Genomic DNA, 9,321 nt, shown 5'->3' with positions numbered 1-9,321 from the left:
ATTCTCAAAGCATTTTTTTATTAACTAATAGTATTCACAGCATACAGAGGGAAATCCCACATCACCTCCCCTATTCTGTTTAAAAAGGAAGGCTTTAACTTTAACACAGAAAAATCACATATAACAAAACAGGTATCAAGCAAGACTTACAGTTACAATATTTATATCTACTTTATCTCTTATCATACTAAGAAAAACTATAATTATCGATTATTCAACTCCATCAAAGACCCCAGAAGGACATACTATTACCTAAGTGTTGTAATAAAAGCGGCAGGGCTGTGTCCCCGGCACCCGGCCACCCACATGGCTAGCTTATCCCCGAAATAATTACACGGAAACTGTATTCTTTTAATCACTGCCTGGCCCATTAGTTCCAGCCTCTTATTGGCTAGCTCTTTCATATTGATCTAACCCATTTCTAATATTCTGTGTAGTACCATGAGCTGGCTTACCAGGAAAGATCTTAACCTGCGTCTGTGTCTGGTGGGCGAATCATGGCGACTCTCTACTCAGCTTTTTTCTCCCAGCATTCTCTCTGTTTACTCCACCCACCTAAGGGCTGGCCTATAAATGGGCCAAGGCAGTTTCTTTATTAAATGAAAGTAATTCCTCCATCACCTAAGTTAACAGGAAGTGCATTGTAAGCCACTTCCTAAACTCTAGAATTGACAGACACATCTTGCTGCCTGGACAGTCACCCAAAGTTCTTCTGCAACATTGGAACATTCATCTTCAGCCTACTGGCCCATAGTATCCTGAAGACTTTTCCACAAGCAGGAGATTTCAAAGACAATTCTACCTATATTGGCAGTTTGTCAATCACTTTCTTCTGAGTTCTGTAGAATGTCTTGCACGCTCTTTTATGAAGCAGCAACCCTGAATGACAGTCTCACCTTTCGGCAAGTTCAGCAGTCATTTCTCTGTGGGTCCCGCATGACCAGTTCATACAGCACACCATCAAGCAGTTCAGGCAAGAGCAGTCTCTTGTTCAAATGGCCAACAGACTTCATAAGGAGCCTCTTCAAAGCCCATCATCCTCTTGAAGTAGACTGGTGCTCCCAGAAGCAGATGTGTCTCATTGTTGTGAAAAGTCCTATGTTCTTAAAACATTTTAAATGCCATATTCTGAAGGTCTCCGAAAGATTTGAAGAATGCCTATATAACTGAAATATATCTCTATATATCTATAATAACTAACAAATATGACTACAAACTTGATTATTGTATGTAGTGATGAGCTGTGGGCAGGCCTGCTTTTCATCCCGCCTGGCTTCCGCACGGCTAGCTTTACACCCAAAATAACAACACACAAATTGTATTCTTTTAAACACTGCCTGGCCTGTTAATTTTAGCCTCTTATTGGCTAACTCTCACATCTTGATTAACCCATTTTTAATAATCTGAGTAGCACCAAGAGGTGGTGGCTTACCGGGAAAAATTTATCTTGGGTCTGAGCTTCATTGCATCTGCCTCGCTACCTTCTTCCTCCCAGCACTCTGTTCTGTCTTCCCCGCTTACCTATGTTATGACCTATCAGGCCAAGCCGTTTTCTTTATTAATCAACCAATAAAACAACTGTAGATGACTGTCTATTAACCTAAATTTCTTAATTATACATTATATTTTTAAGTGAACTGTACAAACATAATAAATTAATCCAGAGCAGAAATATATACATATAACAAAATTGATATTAAAGTAGTATCAATAAACCAAGATCTACACCAATACAAATCTCTATAGCATACCCCCCTTTAAATGTAAACAAACATTTATAAACTAATTTAGAAAATTTGGGTGTAGTTTTCTCCAAAGGGCTTCCTGCTTTTTGTTGGGTGAAGTAATTTTGGGGATGCTTATAGTGACCTTTCAGGGGGTCTTGGTTCATCGAACCACATTAGTCTGGAAGCAATCCACAGGTTCTCATCCTCTCTGGAAACAAAAGAAGAACCTCTTTTCTAAAGCAACATATACTTAGACCCAAGTTTTAAAACCAAGATACATTTAAAGTATATATGTTGGTTACTTAGCTCACAGTCAAAAAATTCAAAGAAAACACAATAATATACATAATCTTTGTATATATTTCATATTTACATGGCTTATTTTTCTTACTCTATTACTTTTTCTACAAGTAATATTTATTTCATTATTTTTACTCCTTTAATTTATGACTGCTTGTACTATTTTATATTACATTTATGCTTCTTTATTCTTTTTTTTCCTCTCTCCCAAGCCTACATACATATTTTAAACACACTATATCTCGTCTAGAGACCTTTTATGTCTGAATCTGTCCTTATTGCATATCTGTAATCCTTTTCTGATCAGGAAGGCTTCTTAAAATGCTAAGCACTTCTTAAATACTAAGCAGTGGTATTTCTAGAGCAAACATGGCCCTGTCTGCTTGCTCCACCCAGTTCATGATGGTGGAAATCTGTTCACTGCCTCTGAGAGTCATGTGCATTGCCCCATTTTTAGGAACACAGCAGGTCTATATTGTCATTAAGTAAGTCATGGCACTCTGTTCACAGAACCCATTTAAATGCTCAGTCTCCGGAAAGAGCCAGAGTTCAAGCTGGTAGCACAGCCCAGGAAGCTGATGTTTCAAAGCATGCAGCTTTTTTTCTGCTACCGAATTAGGAAGACCTCTCTTAAAGGAGCCACAGCATGCTGCAGCAAGCAGAGCTCATCTGAAAAAAAAATGCAACTAAACTTTGTTTTTCAGTGTCTAGGATTACTTTCCAAGCCCTCTCAGGTTTATGTGGCTTTAACTAGCACATGTTGGAGCACCAATTTGTTGTAGGAAGCTGCTTGTATGTTCCTGGCTACCCATATTCCCAAAATAAGCATACAGAAACTATATTATTTACAATACTATTTGGTCAATAGCTTAAGCATATTTCTGGCTAACTCCTATATTATAAATTAACCCATCTCCATTAATTTGTGTATCGCCATGTGGCTGTGGCTTACCGGCAAAGTTTTGGCATGTATGTCTCTGTTGGTAGCCCCATGGCTTCTCCTGACTCTGCTTTCTTTTTCCCAGCATTCAATTTAGTTTTCTCCACTTATGCCTGTTCTGCCCTGTTCTGATATAGGCTCAAAACAGTTTCTTTATTAACCAATGGTATTCACAATAGACAGAGGGGAATTCCACATCATTTGTCTTTTGAATTAAAATCTGCTTTAGGATGTTGTTTTAGGCACAGTTCTATTGCTTTGAAAAGACACCATGACCAAGGCAACTCTTTTTTTTTAATTTTTATTTTTATTCTTTTTTAATTAAAATTTCCACCTGTTCCCCGTTTCCCATTTCCCTCCCCTCCTCCCAAATATTGCCCCCTCCCCCCACTCCCCTCCCCCTATCCCCACTCCTCTTCTCCTCCCCCCACACCATTCCCCCTCCCTCTCGATACTGAAGAGCAGTCCAAATTCCTTGCCCTGCGGGAAGACGAAGGTCTTCTATCTACGTCCAGGAAGGTGAGCATCCAAACAGGCTAAGCTCCCACAAAGCCAGTTCATGTATTAGGATCGAAACCTAGTGCCATTGTCCTTGGCTTCTCATCAGCCTTCATTGTCCGCCATGCTCAGAGAGTCCAGTTTCAACCCATGCTTATTCAGTCCCAGACCAGCTGGCCTTGGTGGGCTCCCAACAAATCAGTTCCACTGTCACAGTGGGTGGCTGCACCCCTCGTGGTCCTGATTTCCTTGCTCATGTTCTCCAAAAACTGGGAACTTGCGGGTGAGGTGGCATGGGGCAAAGGGGAAATGGGATGAGAAACGTGAGAAGGGGAGGATGGGAGGAGCTTGGGGGATTGGGATGGTTGGGATATAGGAAGGGTGGATACGGGAGCAGCGAAGTATATATCCTAACTAAGGGAGCCATCTTAGGGTTGGCAAGAGACTTGACTCTAGAGGGGTTCGCAGGTGTCCAGGGAGATGTCCCCAGCTGGTACCTTGGGCAACTGAGGAGAGGGAACCTGAAATGACCCTATCCTATACTGATGAATATCTTGCATATCACCTTAGAACCTTCATCTGGCGATGGATCGAGGTAGAGACACAGACTCAATTTGGAGCAACGGTCTGAGCTCTTAAGGTCCAAATGAGGAGCAGAAGGAGGGAGAACATGACCAAGGCAACTCTTATTTGTTTTTTGTTTTTTTTTTTTTTAAAAAAGCATTTCTTTGGTGACTTGCTTATGGTATCAAATGGCTAGTCCATTCTTATCATGGTGTGGAGCATGGTAACAGCCATGCAGGAAGGCATACATGGTACTGGAGAAGTTGCTGAAAGCTACATCCTGATCCTCAACAAGTAGAGGAACACTGGGCTTGGTATGGGCTTTGAAATCTCAAAAACACACCTCTTCCAATAAATCCACACCTCCTCCTCATCCTTCCCAAATTGGTCACTGACTGAGGATTAAGAATGGAAACATATGGGCTTCTAGTGGACCATTTTCATTTAAATCACCACAGATATATCTAGAGTCAAATGGAATATTCTACTCTGAAACTGGAATAAACTGTGAAAAACTAAGATAATAAAATGAAGTATGATAGATAAATATTTACATTGGATCACAAGTTAATACCACTATATTTTTATACTGAGACTAGATGAAAAGCATTTATTCTCATATATTTTGAATCCTATGGTGTCAGAAATGTCAAACTCAATGTCTTGCTAGATGTGCTTATCTTCCTTCTAGTAACCCCCAAAAGCTTTTTGTCTCATAAACTAAGCCTCCTCTTAAAGTTAGAAAATATTACTTTCTCGGGAGGCAGAGGCAGGCGGATCTCTGTGAGTTCGAGACCAGCCTGGTCTACAGAGCTAGTTCCAGGACAGGCTCCAAAGTCACAGAGAAACCCTGTCTCAAAAAAACAAAACAAAACAAAAAAAAAAAAGAAAAAAAAAGAAAATATTACTTTCAGTCCTCAATACAAGGTAATTTTTGCCTCTAGAAACTATTTTCCATAGTTGGAAGAAGAAAGGTAAACATCAAGTATAATAAAATTTAATTTGGTGATTAAAAGGTCAGTAATGTGCACTAGAAAACAAAGTATTGGAATGTATTGATGAAAATTTATGACCATTATTTCAGCATTCATTTCACCATTTTCTCTCCATTCTGCTGTAACTATCCCATTGATAGTTAGAGGTAGTAAATGTACCATTATTCCTAAACTCTGCAGTGATGACAGGGTAGAAGAGAGCCTTTGCTGATTCAGGATGGACAGGTATCAAAAATATAAACTAGAACTGTGTGGATCATAGTCATCAAGTGTCTGGGGCTATGTAATACTACAACTAAATTTAGCCTGTTCTGATACAGCCAATAAACCTGAAAAATTTGGAATAACAGTTAAACTTCACTTGATTGTCAAGAAGCTGGGAAATTTGAACTACAGAAAGACTAGACTTTCTGTAAGGGAAGAAAGAAGAAGAAAGAAGAGGAGGAAGAGGAGGAATAGGAAGAAGAAGAGGAGGAGGAGGATGAGGAGGGGGAGGAGAAGGAGGAGGAGGAGGAGGGAGGGAGGGAGGGAGAGAGAGAGAGAGAGAGAGAGAGAGAGAGAGAGAGAGAGAGAGAGCAGTGTTCTCATAAAAATCACACACAAATGTTATATAGAATTTTACTCATAATTGCCCAAACTTGGAAACTGCCAATACATCATCCAATAGGTCAACACTTAAGCAAACTTTGTTATGCTTTAGAAATGGATCATTATTCATCAATAAAAGGAAGTGAACTATCAAACCACAAGATGTGAAAAAATCTTTAGTGCATTTCACTAGGCTAAAGAAGCAACTCTGAAATGACTTCATATTGATAGGTTCTGATTATAGGACATTTAGAAAAGGAATAATGCTTGTACTATGGTATTGTCAGAGATGTGTGGTGGGGTGAAGAAGGGGGCTGTGGGGGCATTCAGGAGTCTTGGAGTGGTAAATATGCTCTATATGATACTATAATAGTGTTATACACCATACATTCATCAAATTCTATATAATGAATAGATACAAAGATTAAAACTCAGTGCAAACTGTGGACGTTAGTTGATAATACAATATTTTTGGTTCACCAATTATATAAAATATGCCATGCTATTAAAAATGTAATTAATAGAAGGGACACTTAGATGGGGTATATGGTAAATCTTCGTTGCCTCTGCTCAGTTTTTCTGTAACTTAAATAATAGTACTTTAATGTGGAAGATACTGAAAAGTCACTGAAACACTGCAAAGCGCATGTGTAATAAATACCTGAGACAACTGACTTAAGATGCAGAGTGATTTGTTTAGGACTGAAAAGTTGGGATTAAAGATTGAAGATTGAAGAGTGATTAGTTGGTCCTGTTGCTTTGGGTCAGTGATGGTATGACATGATGGGGAGCATGTGACAGAGCAAACCATTCACATCCTGGCCAAGAGATGATGTGAAGGCTTCCTGATAGGTAACATAACACCTGCTCAAATTCCATGCCTTCTCAATTGTGTCACTTTGGGGCTCAGACACTTAACCCTGTGGGCATTGGGAACACATTCCAGGTCCAAATTCTACCTATAGGGACTTTTATCCCCACGAAGCTCATGGTTTCTGTGGGCCTATACTCTTACCCCAGGACAATAGACACTAGAAATGAATATGATTTAAATGTATGGATTCACAACGAACTTATCTTTGATGAAGGAAGTAGGATTAGTTAAGACTAAAAGATATTCAAATAGAAAGGAATTTTTTTTTCTTTTCAGCCCTAGAAATCAAACCTAGAACATAAGGAAATGACCTCACTTTTAGCAAAGGCAGGGAACCTGAACTTATAATTGTTCCTCTCATTCTCAACCTACCCAACTGTCCTCATGGTCCTTCAACTACACAAGAACTAATTTTAAAATATTCCTCTTATTTAAAAAGCCTTGAAGCCAGACACCAGTGAGTAGAAATCAGGAATGATGGTCATCAGCACTGCTTGGCTAGAGAAAGTGAACTATAATTCAACTTCACTGAAACACCTACTCATCTTGAATATGATCCAGATTTACATTTCCAGGGTCAGTTGCAAAGATTCCGAGTACAACAAATTTCAGACAAGATTCTATTTCTTCTCTTGAAGGATGGGAAATGAGTTTTTATCCTGCTCCCAGGCAAACAGAATGAACTTGTTAAACACATTTTTGTCAATTTTGTATACTCAGAATACAGAAAAATCATATTTAGCATCCTAATTTCACATGTGAGATAAGCCATTAACCCATGCACATTTTCTTTGTCATGGACTGAGCCACCAAAATCCTAGTGATTTGGTCATCATAGGATATAGGAGGAAGACCTGCTTGTTTGTCCCGGCTACCCAGCTAGCTTAGCCCAGAAATAACCACTCAGAAATTGTATTAATTAAAACACTGCTTGGCCCATTAGTTCTAGCTTCTTATTGGCTAACTCTTATATTATTTAACCCATTTCTATTAATTTGTGTATTGCCACATGGCAGTGGCTTACCAGCAAAGATTCTAACTGGCGTCTGTCTCAGGCGGAAGATCCATGGCTTCTCTGTTTCTTCCTCCCAGCATTCAGTTCTGTCTTCTCTGCCTACCTAAGTTCTGCCCCATCAACAGGCAGTTTCTTTATTCATTAATAAGGACCTCCTACACCAATAAGGTAGTTGCTACATTTAAAACAATCCAACAAGTAACTAGTGAACTAATCAGCATTTGATATTGTTTGGCATTTCTGTACCCACAGGAATTCATGATTCCTTGGGGATTTAAAGCAGGTTAATATTAATTGCTGCTTCTGTTAGGTCAGAATCTTATCATTATGAACTTCGTTTGCCTACCTATTGCCTTTTCAAAGGAGTCTGCAGTGTTATTCACGTTAATGAATAAGAGAAGTTTATAAAAAGCATTATGGATTTGTAGAGAACCCAACAACACATATGTCCCATAGCAGAACAATATGTATGACTTCCTTAAGAATGCAGTGTTGCCTGAGATTTCTTTCCCATCTGGTCCTACAGCCATTCAGTCCCAAAGAAACACACAGAGGTTTACATTAATTATATCCTATTCTCATCACCCCACCTATACTTCCTGCCTGCTACTGGGTCATCAGCATTTTATTAAAACAATACAACTGACAAATCTTTACAAATTACAAGAACATTGTACCACAGCAAGTTAGGCTTTAAAAGGAAATAGCAGTTTACTACTCTGATGGGAAGTGATGGGAATACTTGGGGAAAGGACAAGAATGGTAAAGAACTGATGTACCAATGGCAAGAAGGCAGAGTGCTCAGAGTCAGTGAGCCATTTGCAAAGTTTCTTATTTGCATGATTGAGAAAGATGGGGAGAAGAGTGTGAGAGGAGGAAGCAGAAAGTCTGAAAATACAGTCAGGGCTAAGTAAGACCTTGGATAATATAGAAGTATCTAATTGAACTCATACTAGGCTTCAGTTGTCATCAATAGTCATTAGTTTGAACAATACAATGGGCTCTAAAACTTTTTTTTAAACTAGAATGTCTTTTGAGACAAGAGGAGGAGGTCCAAGCAGATGCTGAAGATGAGATGAGATGTGCCAAAGCTCAGAGTGCTGGAATAGGAAATAGGTTGAGGAAGTCTCAGGTGAGGAAGTCTCAGGTGAGCAACAGTGACCATAAGCCAATGCTAAGGAGGAATAAAATTTCTAGACAAGAATGATTTTCCATTCATTAGAACAAAATGGAAGAAAGCATGCATGCTGGAGAAAGATGAACTTCATATATTAATAATATGACAAGGTGGGTAGATACACACAAATTAGAGAAAAGAGACAAACCTTAGGACAGCCATATACCTAGAAGGATCCTGAAGTATGAGCTTTAAAAAAGACAGGGATGGTTAGTATCACTGAAAGGAGACACAAGAAGAAGGAACCATCATGGCAGAGAATGTTGAACAGAGATGATTTTAGCACTCTGAAGGGTTATGAAGCTAGAGATCACATGCCAATAGCTCCCCTAGGCTGGGATGGGAGGTAGTGACGACACTTGGTGTTTGCCTAGTTTCTGTGTGTGTGATCTTCTTAATTTGTGAATATTGCTGAAGTCACATAGTAGGCTTCCCAGGATACCATCATAAAAAGCAGGTCAGGATTTTCCCTCTGGAGCAGCTCTGTTCTTTCTAAGTGCACATTTTCAAAGTGAGCAGGAAACATCCCCTTCAGAGGACCATGTTCTATGGCAGAGGGACTGACTTGATACAGAGGATATAACATCTCATGAGTAGCAAGCAATTCTAAAGGGGTCTGAAACCCCCCATGTCATGTTCTCTG

Source organism: Chionomys nivalis, chromosome 3 (assembly GCF_950005125.1).
Source record: "Chionomys nivalis chromosome 3, mChiNiv1.1, whole genome shotgun sequence".
Taxonomy (NCBI): Eukaryota; Metazoa; Chordata; class Mammalia; order Rodentia; family Cricetidae; genus Chionomys; species Chionomys nivalis.
The sequence above is the reverse complement of the archived record's forward strand: the minus strand, read 5'-3'. Positions refer to the sequence as shown.